Below are 20,811 nucleotides of genomic sequence, written 5' to 3'. Positions count from 1 at the left end.
TTTATTGCAACACTATTATTCCCTATTAGTCATTTGGCTATATAAATTGCGGACATTGTAGAATGATTTATAGAAGGAGACAGTGATATCTCATTAAGAGAAAATGACCTTGCTTTTGAAAGTCTAAGTCAGATCCTAAAGGCTAGCAAAGACTCCTCAAGGTCTCAGCCAGCTATCCCATGATTTTTATATACTGTTCCTGGTATAAATTGCCTCTGAACATGCCTTCTCCTGTCAGTTCTGTTGAGATATTTCTGAATGTCAGAAACTCCTACATCTTAAAGCCAGGTGTGGAAAGAATCCCTATTATTATCACTACATTGTCAGCAACAATAACAACAGTTAATAAGTGATGATAGCAGTATAAATGTCTGGGTTTTGTGTACAGCTTGTCATCTGCAATCAAATCTAACACTGCTAGAGGAGTCTTTGGAAGCTAATTCCAAAAAAATGTTTGTCTTCTAGGAGCAGACTCGGTAAAAAAGGCATGCATGTTTAATTCCACTTAATCTTTGCTAACTGAAGTGTGCTCTACTCTCTAACAAAATTAACATGATAGTGTGAACATGCACATGTGTATTAAGGACGTTTCAATTTTCAGCTGTGCAGACTTGTCCTAGGTTCTGAAAGGCAAACGCCACTCATTCCACGTCAGGCCCCAGTGGCTGCTTTTGCTGATCACAGACAGGGCCTATTCCAAATACTGCCTTCAGCGGGATGAGAATGGCTTCTTGGCTGTGTTGGCTTTTCCATTGTTAGTAATATGTAGGTTAGAAAGGGAGTCAGTAGATTTGACTCACAATACACAAAGTAAAACCAAAAGAGGAAAGCTATATACATGTTGCCACTTCTCTGAATGCAGCATCACATTATTCCAGTGCTCTGTTGTATTGTGCTTTCTTTGTTCTTTATTTTGTACAGCTTCAAATCAGGGACTCACTGATATTCTTCCCAGTAAATTGTTTATAGCAGTCATCTTTGCCCCTCTCATGGAAAAAAATTAAATATGGGCACTAAAGGGAATTGCCTATCTTGCCTGGATGACATATGTCCTTGCATATTGCCTTAGCCATGTTCCTGGGTTTTACAGATCAACTAAAAATATTCTGCAGGAAAACTGTTTCCCTTATGCAAACTGTATATACTTTGCCTCTTACAACAAAATAAATAGCCCGCGTAAGAAGAGCACATGAAATATTGATACCGTACCAAGACTGAAAGTGTAGGGAGAACAGACAGAATATTACACGATGTGGTAAAGCAACCACACATTTTAGTTGGCTACCTTGGTAAATAGTTCTGTAGGAAATATTGTGGCTTATTGCCAGGTGAATATGCAGTTGATCTCAGATGTTTTTTTGCTCTCTGTAGTTATCTTTTCCAGTTTTTAGTTTCGAGCATAAGCTGATAGCAAAGTTTCTACAAATTATTTAAGTGAGAAGTTCAGCACTCTGTCTTTAAAAGGGAAATGTGGTTCCTTGCCTGTTGTAAATCCAAGGGACAGGGGGACCCAGTCTCTCCTGGTTGATTTTGTCTCTCTTTGAAGTATCCATTGGCTGAATCTGCAGCATTTGTTTTCATCAATTGTTTCTTTCAACTGGGAGGGGGATACTCGATTTTTCACATCACTCTGTATTTTCCCACTTAGGCTAATTTAATTAACTTGCATAAATATGAACTCATTCCTGCATGTCTTGAAGGCTTTGTAACTAAATATTGCCTGCAACTGCCTCTGCAGGTAAATTAACAAGCAAGGCACAAAGTCGAGGAAAGAAATAATTCTACCCACAGTGAGAAAACACCGACTGTTAGATAAAGGCCTTCCCCTTCCAAAATACATCTTTTCTACCTTTTTAGCGTTTCCTTTTTGGTGGATGGAGGGTCAGAGCCCACTGTGTCCTTGAGGCCAGGCTTTATGCTTTGCTTTGTGTCAACTTCATGTTATCGGTTCTTTTTCTTTAACTGAAGTCAAAATCAGACTGAAAATCACTCCTTTATCTAGTACAGTGTGAGTCAGTGTAAAAACCTTTACACTTCTTAGGAAATAATTGGATAATGCTCTAACAGGATCTCCTAAGAAATTCACAGTAACAGCCTGTCACAGACTTTCAAAACAGAAAAGAGAAAACTGTTTCACTAGAGCCTTTAAACAAGTGTATCTGAAAACTTCAGATGAACAAACTGCATGTGGGCAGTAAGGAATAAATCAAGCACTTGCACACATTTTTCAGGTTGCACCGTTCCTGTCCCAAGCGCTACTAGTTTGCATATAGTTTTGAGCATTTTAAAATTTTGAAGTTATTTTTATCCTCTAAGAAATAGCTTCTACATAAAGAGTGGTTGCTAATGTATTATAAACTCGGATTAGCTTAATTAGAGACTTCACAAGAAAGTAATGACTATTTAAGCCCTGAAAACAAGCTAATTATTTTGTATCACATTGTTGCTAACATAACACAGTCCTCAGTTCTCTTAAGGTGAACATTCAAAAAGATGTATGGGAGACATGCTAATTAACAGATTTCCTGAAATCACTTTACCAATTTTTTATAATACTATTCAAATTACTCTTTTATACAACACTTCATATATACACATTGTTACTCAGGTTAATTGACAGCATGATTCGGTGCCTCCTGAAGGATTACATCACCATCAAAGTTGTTAGCATACTTCCATCAACATATAACAGGGCTTTTTCCCTTTTTCTCCAGTAGTTGCATTATTTGTGCCACATTTTTTCATATTTTCCTTCTATTTATGTTATTGTAACACAATATATCTAATGTTGTTAAATAAATCCAAAGGAATAAGTAGAATCTGAAGATCTCCCAAGAGGCAGGACACTTCAGATCCCTCCCAAAGCATCCCTTCAATGTCTCAATAATCTTTTTCCTGCTGTTCCACTGCTGCAGCCTTGTACCTGGAGCTATATATTACATACCATGAGTTATGAGTGGAAAGCCCATAAAATCTGCATACTTAATGTAATGCAAATATCTTATGGCAGTTTTCTGTAATTAAAGTGTTTAGAATTTAAGGAATGTCTAGCATTTAATTCTAATCTCTGCTTTTCCCTTTTCTTTATATGATATTTGCCTTTTCTTTAAAATCACCTCTTCTTTTTTTTTTTAACTTCCTCTGCTCTTGCTTTTCATATTCAATTTTTCTTCATTGTTACAGTGCTTCACATTATCTGTTCTTTCCATTCCTCCACCATTTTTCACATGCACACATATACCTATTCCAAGATCTCACTGGTGTATTTGCAATTGATAGTGAATTTATCCTGACACACAAACTCTTACAGTGACTACATATGATGTCGATCAGATAGCTGATTTCCATAAAAGAGTACTGGTACAAAAGCAAATTCTCAGCTCTACTTTTAACTGGCACATTGGCTCTGGTTCATCCTAAATTTCCCATGGTATTAGTCAGCCTACATCCCTGCAGCCCTGACTTCAAGAGAAAAGAATGTTTAGATAAATATATGTATATATTATAAATTATATGTTTCTCAGTAAATAGAAACATATCTGCTCATTGTAAATGGAATAATGCAGGCATTTTTGTCCAGCTGCAAACCCAAATGGCTGACAGAAAATGACTACACTATTATTAAGCATGTGTGCAGTTTCTGCCAGGTATCGTCTGATCAAAATTATTAAGCTTCATTAGAGAGCTGGTGCCTTTAAAAGAATCTTCTGAATGGAACCGACTGTCCTAAACGAAGGCCCCTTCAATAAGGCCTGATAGCATTTCAGCTCGGCAGCATACCGCTTCTGGCTCTTTTTTCCATCTTGAATTTCCCATGGTGTCATCTTATCTAATCATTGCTTGGTAATGCTGGCTCCGTAAGAAATCTTCCATAGAAAATGAGAGTTCATACATCTGTCTCCTGCTGAAAATGCTCATGAATAATGACATGTCGCAGCACTAGTCAGTGAGGAAGCAAAGAGCTATTCCAACTCCGTGAAAGGTAGAAGGCTCTGAAGGAACAGAAATTCAATTCTCATTTTAATTTTGTACCAGGGACTTCCTCGGGTCTAGACTGTCCCAAGCCCTTGAGGGAATATTAAGGGGGAAGTCACAAAGAAATTTTTTTTTCTCCTCAATGCAGCAGCCAGACAACAATTATACCTTTTGTGGCTGGTTAAGAGCAGAGACAGCCCTTTCATATCCTTAAAGTAAAGCACCTAAAGGGAGCCCAATGGGTTCAAACCAGCCTGTGAGCAATTAGCAGGGAGATGAAGCCTGTGTGTGTGTGTGTGTGTGTGTGCACGTGTGTGCGCGTGTGTGTGTAAGCAGGTGACACCGTGCACATGCATTACGTTCATATTTTCTTCTTATGACATTCCTAGCAATTGAATGCCTTTGTCAATTATTACTGTCATAACTGGATGCTTATTAGTTTTATGTTCAATATTTCGACCATAAAACTCATCCCAGCCCCCATTAAATACAAGCATAATCATCACCTTCTTCATAAGCCTTGCTCTGGCGCTGGAGATCACTGGCAGACCACCTTTTCTATGGACCCTTCACATATGCTTCTGGCTGATGAAACAATTAATTTTTCTAAGTCTCTTATTGACACTATGATCCCAAGTGCACAGTATGAGTTAAATATTTGCTTATTATAATTGCACATTTCACATGCCAGAAGCAATTTCTATATTATATTACTGGTACAATATTCTGCACTGTAGAACTCTCTCTAATAAGGAATCAAATTCAATCAGACTTGAGAACTATTCATGTGAATGACTACCATTACTTGATATCATCTGTAATGTAATAAACTGAGTGTTTGATATAATACTGTTATATTAGGAATAAGCATAACCTATTTGTTATCCATCATTTGAATCACTAAAATGTTGTGATCAAAATTAATTACATTTTAGGGTATGTCTGAATTAGAGCTAACCAAAACAATCAGTTCAAATGTGTTTTTCACAGAAAAAATGGATGCGATGATGTGATCTTATTTGCAAAATAGCTTTTTTAAGAAGCTGTGCACATCATCAAGAAAGTTTGTTCCCTGCGTAAGTCTCTTGCATTGCAAGTTGCGGAGATGCTGGCTACAGAATACAATCCTTCAAAGAAATATTACATGATATGAAAAATATTACATCAGCTTTCAAAACAGAAAACTGAGAAGAACTTAAAAATAGTATTTCCACAGTCAAATATTTTATATGAAATGCTACCCACGGGATTTTTTTTCATAAATGCATAAACACAGCAATTGTGAATTAGTGTTGCGCTTCACAAAAAATGCCCATAAATGTTGCATTATATATCTTTACACTTGGCAAATTGATTTGTGAATTTGAAAGTAAGTCAGTTTGGGCTTTTTAGAATAATAGGGATAGGCAGAAAATATGCTTGCATTTGATTATAGTAATTACTTATTGCCATAAGTAACTTGCAAGTCTTTAATTAGTTCACTGAAAATGGCTTTTATCTTAAAGCAGAACTGCACTACAGTCAATGGGACAAATGTGAAATACAAAGAAGGCAATCCCACAGTATGTGGATTTGATTCTGAGCTACATCTTTATCACATTTGTGAAAATCCAATGATGCTGGAGGAGACAATCCTGATTAACACTGTTGTAAGAAAGACTAGGATTGAGCTTTATATTATAATTTTTATTCTAGCCCTAACTGAATGCAGTAACTTGCAATTGCTCTTTGCTATGATCCTGCTTTCCTACTGCTGCTTTTCCTACTGCTACTGTAAACATGTGGAGAAAGGTTTTCACTGTGTGTTTGCACCTCTCAAATCCTGCTCTAATTCAACATAGTATCAGAGTGTTTAACTAGTAATGACAAGTGTTGTAGTTGTATGAGGCTTAACACTACATATAAGCTATGAATAATATTAGATGTATATGGGAAGACTTTTGGGGTTTAGGAGCTAATCCTAATATCCATAGGATTTACCAAATGATTTCTAACCTATTTTGTGAAAGGCTGTCTTTGAATAGTTAGTGTTTTCTCTCGTTATTCCTGCACTTCTAAGACACATGATATTTTCTTTGTCCTGTGATTGTATGATTTAACATTTTTCACAGCATAATAATTAAAAGGATTTGGGGTTGGATGCATTCTATTCTGGAAGAGCCGGAAATTCACAATAAAATTATCTCCCTTTGGGCAAAAGTGTATAGATGAGGGAAACATAAATTAAAATCTTTGAGTTTCAAGATAATTTGTTCTAACTGCAGAAAGGAGGAAGCTAAGGAAGAGGGGAACATTAGCTGTCCAGGGACTGCAGATCTGCAGCAGGAATTCCCAGGTTAAAATTTCAGCTCTCAGATCACACCGGTGAGCATCCAGCTCCAATACGAGGCATCCAGGAGCAGCCACGTGGCAGATGCTCCACCAACGAAGCCTGCTCTTAAATCTGCACAACGGCCCTCAGAGATAAGGCTCGCTGTCAAAATCAACTATTGATCATTCTTCTAGTCTTTTATCTAGGTTATTTTAGGCTAATTTTTAAAAAGAAAAATTTCACAGTTCCCATCAGTTTATAGAAGTTCAAAATCCAGCTAAATACTCTTGTTGAATTATGCCCTGTTAGACTTTGTCATAGTCCTGCCCTCCTTTCTTTCAGTCTTCAGAGTTTTGCTTATTGCCGTCAGGATTGGTGTGGATGATCCTACCACAAATGCTAGTATTTTCGGATCATATGAAATGTTAAAATTTCTTATTAAATCTTGAGTAAATTATACCCACAGTCATATATCAGCTATTTTGGCATACAATGGTTTCAAAGTAGCCAGACTATAGTCTGGAAATGTTTAGAAGAAATTTCAAAAACTACTAAAAAAATAATGGTTGACAACCAGCAAATTCATTCTGTATTTGCTTACAGATCTGTTTTATACATAGATGAACTTTCAAACTCACTTACTCACCTTACTGACATGAATAACCAAGAGCATGATTTATAATGATTTGTTACCCAGCATTGCTCAGATTAAAAAAAAAAATAATTAATTTTTCATTAACCACAGTTAATGATGGGTTTGTTTACCATCTTGCAGTGAAGCCAAGAGCTATTAGCCATATTAAGGACCAGTTTCAAGAAAATTACTCCTTTTTAAATCTCCCAAATGAGTTGTAATGGGTTTTTCCCCTTTAAGAAAACAGTATTAAGGTATATAGGCATATTAAAATCTACCCGAAGACAGGCTCTGTGTAAAACTGATCATGTAATAACCAATTTTTGTGTCAATCAAAATGAGATCAAATTCCTTGAGGGTTATTGTAATGCAATAGCCTCATGAAATTAGTTACCAGTTCTTATACTAGAATCAACATATTGGTTTATCCTATAGCAAAATAGTTAAATAGAGTGGGTAACTGTAAGAGGAACTTACAGACAGAATTGGCTGCCTACCACAGGAGCATATTATGGAGAAAATCAGTGGTGAGAAACTGGTGTTTTTCCAATGACAAAGTGAGTAAGGAACACTAGACTTCTGCCAATCACCGTAACTGTATATCTTGCTAAAGCAGAAGTTAGGGTTTAATTGAAAAATTACTTTGTACTGATCTGTGCCCTTTGCTACTCAGGAGGTGTGATCATCACAGGGCAAAAGATCAAAAAATATATATGAGCAGCTAATGTGCAAAAATGTAAAAAAAATAAATGAATTGAATGCTTTTTCTAGCAACTATCCTTCTAATTTCAAAAAGAAAGACTACATTAAAAATAAATTCAAAATCTTTAAAAATAAATTGCTAAACTTGGAATACCAGGATGTGAATAGTCTTAAAGCTTAATTTGAGTTTGTGGGAGGAACAAGCCTATTAAAATCAATAACAAATGTGAACTCACAGTAACTCTAAACCATAAAGTATTGTAACTGTGGGTTTAGATAGGAATTTAGAAGCACTTAGCCTCAACTTCTGCAAATCTTGACCAAAATATACATCTAATGAAAATATATTTAACTTAAATAGTTATAGAAGAACAAAAATTGTTTCATAAAAGATTTTTAAATTTAGTTCCGTTCCAAACTGCAATAAAATTTCAACATTTGTCCACAGCAAAAATGGGAAGAGTTGAAAATCCATTTTCCATGGATTCAAATGTTTTGCTTTGGTTTTCTTCTGTTTTTAATGTCTTCATATCATATATAGCACCATGCAAAAATGGTAGAAACTCAAACTAGAATGTAGTTTCAAAATGTCAGTGTCATTCAAACATTAAAAAATATTTTTGATCTTATAAGACACTTTACCAATTTTCTCCTAAATGCCATTTCAGGGAACTTGACATGAGCTTGATCCATCACAAAGTGCTTCAGTGTGAACTTCAGTGGAAACATGGGAAAGCATCAAAAAAACATGCTTGATGGCTGGCGCTGGAAAAGGGCATCAGTTCTGCCTGTGCTGAGCAGAGAAGTACCGCTTGATCCACTTGAAAACTGAAGAGCGAACAGAGCAGAATCAAGCCTCCGAGTACTGACTGTGCCCCTTAGCATTTTAAAACAAGATGTTTGGGCCTCAAGTTGATCAATTTTGACAGAAGTAACTGCATTCCTGCCACACTGCTGAACAAGCCTCAATCATTCAACACTTGTCTTATGGATAAAGTCTGCATTCATGGCTGTCTTTGCCTCTGCAATTTAAATACGAATGTCATGGATGTTGTGCACACAAACTGCACCTTGTGTCCTCATTGGTGTCCACCAGCACTTCCAGCCCTGCATGGTTGGCCATCCTCAGTGCTGACCTGTGTGAGCACTGGAGCGGATGCTGTCCGGATGTTTGCCAAGAGACAGCAGGCAATCTCGGCAAATGCGAGTATGAAGATAGGAAATCTTTAGCCCAACCCGGAAAAGAATTATTGAAAATAAAGGAGATGTGCAGCAGAATCTGGATGTATGGTGGCCTTACCATTGACACATACTTCTGTGTATGAGGAACACCTGCACGAGCACTTGTAACTTCACGCAACACATGGCATCTGTGCACATCTGTGAGACCTGCCATCTCCCTGCCCATATCCATTTGGGAAAGGGACTATTTAGTTGTGAGCAAGAACATGCACTTTAAAGCATAAAGCATAAGACCCTCTAAATGCCTTGCCTGAGGCAATCTGCTTCCTTTAGCAGGATTGCTCTTGAAAGAAGTTTACAAGGACCGTTCCTCACCACTTTCCCTCAGAGCGGGAGCAACGAGGGCAAAATTCACACCCTGGACCTACACGGACGCCCCAGAAATGGTCCTGTTATGCCTCGCAGCCCTGCGCCGGTCTGCAAAGCTGCCTGCTAGGAGCTGCAGTTCACTCATTTCGGCAATGCTGCTTAACCAAATCTGCCTATTCAAAAATGGGACACTAAAATCAAGCCGTATACATGGAAGGAGAAGAGCTTATGTAAGTAAGAAGGTTTAAAAATCTTTGTTTTCTCTGTATAAACCCATTTAAACAAACTTCACTTAACTGATGTGTAGCTAGCCTACTGAAATAACCTGCTGGGTGCCCCCAAATTCTGCTGAAATGAATAAATACATTCCTCCATCTTCATTTTGGTATTTTGACCTAGACAGAATAAATATATATGCTTGGTCAATCCAAATATTTGGCCAATCTAAATAGTAAGGCACGAAACATATGGGTGGAGAATACACAGATTGCTCCCTATAGTTTTTCAAAGCACAGTTACTTTCATGTACGTGTGATTGTGCAACTGAAAAGAAAGCATGGGAGGAGCAGCATTAAGGGTGCACTAGTTATCGCAGCTCTGACACATCTTAGCATCTCGCTCTTGACATTGCAATCTTAAAAATGTTCTTTTAATGCAGAACTTTAGCAGGAGTGGAGGTATTGATAGGAGTATGCAATATTACAGCAAACTCTTGATGATGTCTTACAGAAATTAGAGACTTTTAGTCCTTGTGTTAGCAATAGTAGGTGTCTGGCTATCAATTGTTAATCAGTCTCTCCTGGACGCTATTGTGGAAAGAAAGAAATTCCAGATTTAAGAGTTAAGCAGCAATGTGGGGCAACAAATGCAGATGCAGCCTCCTGCACACACACTGTTCTCACAGACCTGGCGAGGGGAATGTAGGGCATATTATGTGCAAGAGCAACAAATCTTAACCCTACATTTATCCTCTTTGGACACTTTCTCCAAATTTCCTCTTATCTCTATAAACCAGGACTTACATAGCCCAGCATGAGGTTTTCCCTGTGCAGACTAGTAAATTCCACAATTCTGAAAAAACAGGGATTTGGCTTCTTAAAAAAGGAATAGCTAAAGTTGTGGTTCTGTTCTAGTGAAAATAAATTCTAACTGGCTCTAATAAAGTAGCATTTTGTTCAAAAAGAGCTAGACATACCTTTGCTCAGTGCCCATCCAGGGAAGATAAGGATACTATTCTAAGCTTTCTAGATGGCACACAAACTCATTCAAGACATTTAGGTAAAATATATATATATATGTATATATATGATTTACAAACCACACAGGGGAGCAAAACCAGACACAATCAGAGATGAAGAGGGAGGAGAAAAAACATACTGCTAAACTCCCAGCTTAATTTGCTGTATGTACATTCTGAGCTAAAGGGCTAAATGTAGTGTCCCTGCAAAAACTGCAGCAAAGACACTGCGAACGCGTCCCCCACTGATGGTACTTGGGTGTCTGGTGCTGCTGCCCTCGCACGACCCATTAGTTGCTCTGCGCAGGGCTTGTACTGAGGCTAGCGGCATGGTATAACACGTCCAGTACCTCCCAGAGCGCATCAGGCCATGAAGAATAGGAGGAAAAACCCCGGCAGCAACACTAATGCTGATGTGGGAATTTGTCATGGTGACACTGAGGATACTGAGAGTCCTACACTGTAATGATCAGTTTACAATAAAAATTACTCCAAACGCTGGATCAGAAAAGGGATGGTCCAGTCCATCAGATCGCTGTCAGCTGCAAATTAGGTTGCCCATCCCTAGGCAAGGAGGAACATAATTGGTTTTGCCCATTGCTGGTTTTATTTTTATCTGTTCTGTTAAACTCAGACTCTTCCCTCACTTGCACTGGTGTGATCAGGGAAAAAAAGTCATTGGCACAGAGAGGATCTTTCACTCCTTACGCCCACAATAAATGGGGCAACTTAGCCCTGAATTTCTAAAATTAGCTAAAGGCTCTTTGAGAGACTGCTTGGTGTTATAGCAAGGTTACCTTAATGGAAGAAAGTAAGAACAAATGCATATTTTAGCATATGGTTTTCCTGGAGTCTTAGGCTGAAACAACCCTTAAACTACAAGCAGCCAGTGGTTTAGTTTGGTTTGCAAGGTGGAGGAGGGCAAGACATCTCTTTTTCTCTTTTCTAATCCTGTAAGCAATGCATTAGCTTTAAAATCTGCTATAATTTCATGAAGAGAGGATGGAAATACATACATCTAACTCCTTCCCCTTATTGTGGATTGATCATTTTGACAGTCTGTTGAAAAGCAAATTTGTCACAATGTGATATCTTCACGTTCCTACAAAATGTGACAATGGAAGATGAAGTTACCAAGCTGCATCGGACTGAAGTAACTGCCAGTAGATGTTACTGCGAGCATACAAGCAACTTGAAATCATTTCTACCCGAAAATATTAGGATAAGTTGCTTTTGTAGCCACTGGCACCTGTGCTGCAGACTCGGAACAGAAGTACGCTCCATCCATCCCCTGCATGACACACAGCTGTCAGGTGATCGAGAATCTCTTCCTAGCTCTCAAATACATCTACCCCAGCATTCAGCTGTCTATAAACTCCAAACAGTCCTATCCATCTTCCTCCATGTGCTCAAGTTTTAAGACTAGGCCCTTCCCTGGCTACTGGAGCTTTCTTCACACATTTCCCTGACACTGCAGGGTACAGTGAGACTCAGAAAAAGAGAAAATCCATTGAAAAAATAAATATAGCTGCCTAAGTAGGAGTGGGGAACAATGTCTGTCATCTTAACCTGTCTGTCATCTTAACCTGGAGAATTCGCTGCTCTACTTACTTGACTTTCCCTTTCCTTCACTCTAACTTTAGGGCAATTTAGCAGCCACCTGTGTATGTGGGAAAGTAGCTACATGTGAAAGGGTTGTCTACGCTGTGTCTACAGAGAAACAAGGACATGCACAGAGCTAAGGGGGCAGGGGGGCAGCCAGGCCCAAGTTTAACTAACCTTCATGTTGTATTCAGTACAAAAAAATACACCTAGGGACAGCTGCTCATAGGATTCTGCTCATCAGCAAAGGCCAAATAATTCAGAGAGTGAGCACAAACTGGAGCCCTCAGTAAGGCACGACTGGCAGCAAAGCAGCAAAAATTATCTATTGCACACCTTCTCCCGCCGGCTTCTGTCCCGTTTATACCCCATTTACCCTGCTGCAGATTTGGACGGGTGGGGGTAATTATGTCTCGGCATTGTCTCAACTTTGCCCACAAGAGGAGCCGCTGTAAGCCTGAAGCTCGAAGCAAAGGATAAAAATAAAAGAAAATAAAAAAATGTCAAGTATATAATACTTATCAAGACCTGTGGAAAACTAGAAAAAATACTGATAATAATAATAATAATAATAATAATAATAATAATAATAATAATAATAGGTGGTGGTGGTCTGATGATGATGATGATGATGATGTAGGTGAAAAGCAGCTTGCTTTGAGGATACCTACTTTTTCTCCTCGCAGTTTCTCCTCTCCCCAGCGGGGCTCGGGGCCAGCGGGTCACGCTGGGGCCAGGCGCTGGCTGCGCTCCCCCGTTGCGCTGCACAGCCCTGTGCATCCCCGCGCACCCCTCCGCGTCTAAAACGGGTGCTAAAGCCCATCGCCCGCTTATCCTGCTGCATATAAGGGGCGTCACCGTGGGAAAGCTCTCCCTGCACAAGGCACCGTGGCTGCTGCGCAGGCGCCGTGCGACCGAGGGCCGCGGTGCTTCACCTCCGCCGTAAGGTCTCCGCGTGATGCTGTGCCGAGGATGTCAGTGAAAGTCCTGCGGATTAGTGTCCCCTGAAATCTCTCTAAGCAGCTTGCCCTCAAATGTGCTTTGCATGGCTCTTCCGTAAACTGGCATGAGGGGAAATGTTAATTATTCTCATAAAAAAAGAATGGCATTGTTTTTCATAATTCTACTTAACCTGCATTTCTGCACTTAGTCTGTGCTGTTTATAAGTTCATTCATTTTAAAAAACTCAGTCAGGAAATGCAAAAGGTGACTGCTTTACACTGTCAAGTGAAAATGAAAAGCAAAAGGCTCTTTACCTTTCTCTTTAATTGAATCCAGCTGGCCTCCTTCTACGCAGCCTTGCAGTCATTTACAGATATGCAAATTGTTGGGAAAAAATCTTGCCATTTTCATCTGCACTGCACAACAGAAAATCAGACAATGCATGTTCATAGGTTTTCAGCAGTTTTGCAGTTCTGTGGCTTTTGCACTTTAGTCCAGTTTCACAGTACCATGTATTATAGATAGATATCAGTCTCTTTACCTGGACAATATTGATGATGTCCCTTTGAGAACCTGGAAACTTTTAACATCTCCAGAGCAATTTTTAGCAACCCCTGCCAACACAAGCAGCACAAGCGAGAGGCCCGGGACTGTGGGTGAAATGGTGGATAGCCATAGGGAGGCTGCAGAGCCCGAAGGTGCAGGCTCCATGCAAAAGCTGGGCTTTTCCAGATGCTGGCGCAGCAAAGACAGCCCAGCAACAGCAGTATTTTGCCACCTGCAGCATTTTGCTGCGTTAGGCAACTGCCTACTTTCCCCATGCCTAATGCTGGAGCTGCTGGGATCTGTCTACACTGCAGGTTAGGATTAACACCAATGTATCAGTGATGCACTTATGTGGTAAAAGTATGCCAGCAGGGAGTTATAAAGGGCCTTGTCTAGCTTGTCTGCTTATGTTGGAAAGTCCTTAAAGTCTGAGGGCCTCTCTCACAGCATGTATGTAATGCTAGCCCCAAGTGGCTTCAATATGAAAGGAGTCTCCCCAAATGACAGCTGCTTAAAAGGTAAAATATAAAATTACTTTTTAAACGGTGTAATTTAACAACTTAATAATACTGTCTTTGAAAAAACAAACAAGCAAACAAACAAATGAAGCGATGTTGTGGTAAAAAGCAAATGAAATCCCTAAGGCAGCAGGCTCCACCAGGCAGCTGCTGAGAGGCTCCACGCTTTAGCAGTGTGGATCCCGCTCTGAAACTCCGCCGGGATTGCTGGGGGCCTTCTGCAGAGAGACCTCAACTGTCGGATCTTCCTCTATGGCTTACTTAGAAAAATAATTAAAGCTGCCTGTTAAAACTGGTAACCTGCAGGAGAACTAAAGTAAGAATATAGCTGAGTTGATCTGGCGCTGAGCTGGAGTTGTAAGGATGAAGAAGAATAATCTTAAATACATCCACCGTCGTGAAGGTCGCTGCTCTGCAGGTTTTCTGTGTGTAGCTACATGTTTGTACAGCACCTTGCACAGAGGACTCCTTGGCACTCCCACGGGGTAAATTACTGATATTAACCCTCATGTTAGGCTACTTCCACGTTCCCAATAACCTCCATGGGGAGGTGCAGAAACTTGCCGGGTGCACAAAATAGCTGCTATAAGCCAATTGCCATTGATACTTTCCGTAAAAGGGTTAACACAGGAAAATTTTCATGGTTTCCTTGTATATTTAGCTTGATGTATTCACATCATCTTGGCTTTGCAGGCTTTTCAGTGGCACCATGAGACTGAGGTCTTTCACTTCATACTGTGATACCATTCAGTAAGGAAGGAAGGACAAATCAGGCAGCATCTGCTTGAAAACACACTCAGAAAATAATGTACAGCTTGGTTTTTGCTGGCGACTCATAGGACAGGTGGGACATATTTTGGTTTGGTGGGCTTGATTTTAAACCAATATCTGTTCACCTCGTTTATGATTTGGTGCGATGTGTTACTCTGACAGTCCCACAGTGGTGTTCCTGCAGCAATTCAGCCACATGCCCCTCACCATGGAGTGCGCAGCTTATTATTTGGTGTGTGGGCACTGTACACCCCAGAAGCTGATGAATTATGGACAATTTATGCATTGGATTTTAAGCCCAGTTAAATCAACAGATAAAAGGAAGTTTCCCTGCCCCCTTAGAAACTCCAGCTCCTGGAAGCAGGTGACTACCTGAGAAGCTCATATTTTTATCTAGTTAGCTATCTGGAGATAGATGGATACATAAAGATAGAAAATAAATAGAAATTGAAAATCTTAAACGCAAGAACCCTGAAAACTTAAAAGTACACAAAATGATCCAAGGTTGTGTGCGCGTGTGTGTGTCTGCGTGTGTGTGTGTACATGTATGCGTATATCTATATAGGCTTTCCAGACTATGATTTTAGCCAATCACATGAGTTCAGAGCTTGGACATGCAAGACTTGATGTCAGCCATACTTTATGTATATTGTTGCCCTAGAAGTCTTCACTTCTTTCGTGCTCAGTTTTTTAGTGTCATTATTTGTATTGGGATCTTGTTCTATATCTGTTTCTCATGACCTTTTTGGATTTTATTTAATGAGTATATATCTATTTTAAAGGGAGGTAGCATAGGATCACGTACGATTTGATTTGTTCCTCAACACTTGGTGAACAATCAGAGAAGTGAGTTGGGAGGCTGCTCAGGTGATCACCTAATTGATCCTTCTGCCACAAGAATTACTCTGACGTTCCTGACTGAGAATCTTGTTTGCCTCTTTGCAGGCCTCTATAACCTCCTCGGTCAGCCTTTGCTGTCCTCACCATCAGAAACATTTTCCTAATGTTTAATATAAATCTTTCTAGCTACAAATTAAGGCCAATCTTTTGTTCTCTCTGTGATGTTATGCGTAGAAAACAAAGTATTCCGTTTGTTTTTGCAGCATGCTTTTATATAATTCAAAGCTATTATCATTATCCTCCTAGTCTTCTTTTTAAAACAGCCCCAGTTTAATCTTTTCTCATAGGTCATACTTTCTAGACCTCTCATACATCTACATATAATGACTATCTGGTTGTAGTGATCAAAAATGGTAGTTCCCACTGTTTCTTTTAGAAGAAATTTGGTATTACATGAAATGGCAAAAGTCTAAATGAAAAAGATCTGATATTTAATAAATGAAAAACATTTTTTTCTAGGTTTTCCCATCTTCTACAAAATAATACTATTTTAATTAAGACAAGGAAAAAGGAATCTACTGCATAGAGGGCATGGTCACACTACTCAATTTTCAATACCTAATTCCGTTGTCTAACATAAAAGCACAATCTCACGACTTCCCTGGCCAGTGGAGAGAGAAAGACTCCTCCTGGGTCGGTTCAAAGCAGAAGTCTAAATAAAATACGCTCAACAGTACTTCAGTTGATTCTGTCTCTCTCCATTTAATAATTTGAGCATAAAAAAAGCATCTTAAGAACATGTTAATGTGCTAATGAGTCATGCACTAGAAGTCTAAGTGTTAGTGTAAGTGTAATCCTGCTTCTACATGTTAGAGAAAAAAAAAGATTTTAAGACCGTATCTTCTTTCACCATTTCTACAGACTAATATTAGTCCACAACTTCCATTACACAGAACTGAATTCAGAACGAGTCAGCTTGTCTTGAACTTTGTAGCTCAGCCCATCTGGGATGAAAGATCACGTCTCGTTCATAACTAGGGTCTACGATAGCAATTGTGGCAGCAGCAAAGAAGAAAGGAGGGCAAGACTCGCAGGAGCACAGACATCATTCTCACCATCTCTTCCATGACTGTTGAACTACTTTTTCTAAGATGTGAAAATGCCTACCCATCTTGCTGCCTCTGAGCTGAAAGATAAAGTCTATCTCTCTGTCTTACCTGTCCTTGAGCAGGAACTACTCAAGAACCCTGTTGACAGGAAGCACGCAAAATGGAAGAGAGAGGAAAGAAAGTAGCTAACATTAAATGGAAAATTTTGGCACCATTGGAATAAATGGAAGTGTCACCCTTGACATCACTAAAAGTCGGATCAAGACAGATCTAAAAAGCAATTTTGAATATGAGCTTTTCTTTCCAAATAAGCAGTAAGTGCCTTCCTTCACGCAGAAGTCAGTGCAATAGTAGTGGGTTCTATTACATTTTAAATTGATTGGCGTTATGGCCCAGTACTGGGGAATTGCCCTAGCATGATCTCTTCGGGCTGATGTTTCTAATTCTGGCAACACTAAATCCGGATGCCCTGAAAATCTGTGCTGTTGCTTACAGCATGTGCTGGAGGGTAATCTCCATTTTCATGTGTCCAGACAAAATAAAGGTATTGGTTTGTTCAAAAGATTAGCCCACAAGATGAAAAGAAAACCAAGCAAAGCAAGCTAGTAATTGCAAAAGAAAATGTTTACGTGCAAAATGCATACATGTAAAAATAATCCAGAATGATCCTTCTGGAATAAATCTTTCACCTAAGAGAATCCAAACTTTTTTTCTTTTTTTGCATTATCTAAGATTTTTAGTAGGCGAGCAAGGTAGCAGATGTCATTTGAGGCTCTCTGACCCGTCACCTGGGTCTTAGAGTAGTGGCTGGAGATGTCTGGAGAAAGCATTTCCATGTAGGTCTGCTTCCTTCACATGGGCACGTTCAGCCTCATTTAGACGATCAGAATCTGTGTTTGTGCTACCAGGGTAAAATAACTCCCGCCACTAAGAAAGAAGATGCAGCCCATGGGCATGAAGGAGGATGTGGCTGATGGGCTGCAGAACTGCCTCTCCGAAGCACAGGGAGAAGCCACCTGTCTGCACCGCATCAGACAGAGCTCATAACTCTGCAGGTCGGACGGGAAGAGATCACCCTAAGGGAATTATTCTACTTTTGATCCACACATGAAATTCTGGCTGCTGTCAAAGGAAGTTGCGCATGCCTAACCATGGCTGTAGATCACTCTAGTAAAGGCCAAAGAGAAGCTCATATATAAATGGAGTGAGAAGTTTTTTGACACTGGCTATAATAAATATCAGTACCTTTAGAAAAAAAGTGTGGACTTACGTGTCTGAGGTGGAAAAATAGCTATAGCTGTGCCTGATTTACTAGAAGGAAAATTTAAGGTCGTTGAATCATTAGATAAAAACTGATCTTGAAATGTCAGGATTTGGTGAGGATAGCAGAACTGTCAATTTCGTCCATTAAAAGCTCCCTTTTATTTTGCCTACTTTTCTCTTTTATTTTTAATAACAATCCATTAAAAATACTACACTCATGGTTTGCTGGTATTTGCTATTCTATTTTAATACTATCCATTAGTTCTTTCCTCCTTTCTTTTTAATATTTACACATATCATCAAATACTGGGCAAAATTTCTCTGCTGCAAGAAATCCCATGAGCAAAAACCAATTACATATAGTTTGTTACTGTGTGCAAGGCTAGAGCTTCTGTACAACTTCAGTGTCCTTATACTGAGTTTAAAGTAGATGAGGACTTTCACTTTGGTAGTATTGTGTGATAATTTGACTTGGTGCGTTGTTATTTCATATTTTCATATAAAAATGACTTACTGTATGTATCAGTTATAGTGAATGTGCCTTGGAAGCAATCAACTGCTATTGCAGAGGTCAATATATAACTGATAATGAAGTGACCAACAGCAGAAGTGGTGACCAGGAATGTCAATTTGACCTAACAAGTTCTCCAGCCCCAAGGATCCTCTGGCTCTCTGAAAATCCCAGTTTTAAATTCTCCATTTCCTCCATTTCATGTGTATTCACAAATGCTTATACCATTCAAATAATCCATGCCTGCACTTATAAATGGCATGTCAAATGCCAGGATTGTATAGAGGAAAGGATACTGGCCTCCAGCTGAACAACCGGTAACAGGCAAGAAGCAATTTAGGGCCTTTTGCAATTCCTCTTGAAGTCAAAAGAAAGGCTGAGAGTTGGCCTGGATTTTTGCAGTCCAAATCTGATCATACTGAAGTCAGTGGAAACCTCTGCATTGACACGAGGAGGGCAGGACAGCCCTTTGCATCAAATCTGTGTTCACCTGAAACGCACCTGAACCGTCGACAAAGCAGCAACAGAGGGTGAGGTTCCTAAAACAGCATGGGGACAACATGACTCAGACTTAACAGAAAAGTTCTTTTCCGGAGTGAAAGCGTAGATAAATTCCATCTGATACTTTGGTTTCTTTACCTCTGTGTTTGATATATGAATGAAGAAATAGGGAAAAACAAAGCAGGTTAAGCCTCATAAACTGCTTTACTAACTGCTATGCAGAGAAGACAATCTATTCCGATTTTCCTTTATCTACATTGTCAAAGACACTAAAATTTCTCAGTTTGAACAATGGATAGGATACAAAACAAATAGCATCTGGAAGGTCTTCTTTTAAAAAGAAAAAAGTGGGGAGGATCTGAGTTTTGAATATATTTATCTTAACACACCAGCAAATGGGAATCTCATGGGGACAGAAGAGGGGTCACAGGACCAGTAATGGGATTTCGAGCCTTTCCTCTGCCGGGCTCCGCTCTGCGCCCAGCCCGAGATGCTGCCGGCGTTACCGCACGACCGCCTCGTGCAGCCTTCGTCGCCCTGAACGGCTCCTGCCCAGGAGCACTCGCTGCACGCTGGGAAATGACAGCACTGCATTTTCCACAGCCCAGTGCTCCGGCCTTTCCTCCCAAATCAAGGATTCCCATGTCCGGAGCCGGCCCCGGGCCTGATCCGCACCCCCGCAGGGGCAGGCGAGCGGTGCCCCAGCACCCACCCGGCAGCCTTCCCGGGCACACGGGCTTCGCGTCACCGATTAATCAGCATCGCAGCCTGCTGCTGCTCCCCGTCCCGTGTCGGGCTCCCACATGTTCACCTGGCTGGATAAATCTCAGCCCCAGTCTTCCTCCGCTCTCCTCGCTCAGCGTGCCGGGGTGTGCACGGCAGGAGCAAGCTTTGGAGGAGCTTTTGGGCAGAAACGCTACCAGAGCCCAGGCACTGCCTATACCCAGAACCCTTCAGCACTCAAATCCAGAACCTCTGAACCGCGCTTGCTTTAACAAAATACAGGCAAAGCCAGAAAGCAGCTCCCATCTATAATAATTACAACGGAGTTTCCCTTGCCCTTGCACTATTTATTGCTTTCGCCCTTACCATAGATGGCTCAAGACGGAGGAGACTATTAAAGATCAGAACATTTCTTTCTAGACAGGCGGAGAGAGCTTTGGTAGCAAACTCCCTCTTTCCCTCAACCATTGCCACTTCTATTAAAAAGGAAACGAGTTGGTTTACACTGCAGATTGAATGAAGCATTAAATGACTGCGTTACAATGACTGCAGTGGGGGGAATGGTCGCCTCCAGTGGAAATGTAATGCTGTAATGATGCTTTCAGAAAGGTGCAATAATTGTTCAAGTATCCTTGTCTAATTTGTCACAGAAGTTGTCCGTGGTTTTTCTCTCCCTTATTTTTGCAAGACTGTTGCAGGGGAGAAGGTGCATTTTAGTAATTGCAACCGAGGCCGGGAAGAGGCAGGCAGCAGGGCCCCCGCGTGCCTCCTGGCCCAGACGACATGCATCTTCCCTGACTCCGCAGCTCTAGGCCAGAGTTTTGCAAGGAAACAGCTCGCTTGCCAATAATAATTATTATTATTAATAACCGAGTGACGTCCTAATCTCGGTTACATCAGTCCGCCATACCCTTAGCCCGAGCTGCTGCCAATCAAGCTCGCGCTGAGCCTCTTCCCAGCAGGTTCTGTGGATAAATCACGCGGGGAAGGGGAGCGAGGAGCCCTGCTTGTGCGGGAGGCCGCGGGCCGGGCCGCGCTGCGGCTGCGGAGGGCAGGGGGACGCGGTGCTAACACC

General features: G+C 40.4%; 1 long non-coding RNA gene across 1 annotated transcript in view; it reads right to left on the bottom strand.

The window, feature by feature from the left end:
* Positions 1 to 19,435, bottom strand: part of LOC112986467 (uncharacterized) — a 36,838-nt gene extending 17,403 nt beyond the window's left edge. Inside the window, exons 1-2 of the long non-coding RNA XR_010390434.1 lie at positions 18,809 to 19,435; positions 13,269 to 14,753 (exon numbers count right to left, since the gene is read on the bottom strand). This is a non-coding gene — a long non-coding RNA (uncharacterized LOC112986467). The remainder of the gene's footprint in view (positions 1 to 13,268; positions 14,754 to 18,808) is intronic.
* Between the last annotated feature and the right edge of the window lie 1,376 nt (positions 19,436 to 20,811).

The sequence above is a fragment of the Dromaius novaehollandiae genome, chromosome 9 (assembly GCF_036370855.1).
Source record: "Dromaius novaehollandiae isolate bDroNov1 chromosome 9, bDroNov1.hap1, whole genome shotgun sequence".
Taxonomy (NCBI): Eukaryota; Metazoa; Chordata; class Aves; order Casuariiformes; family Dromaiidae; genus Dromaius; species Dromaius novaehollandiae.
The sequence above is the reverse complement of the archived record's forward strand: the minus strand, read 5'-3'. Positions and strand labels throughout refer to the sequence as shown.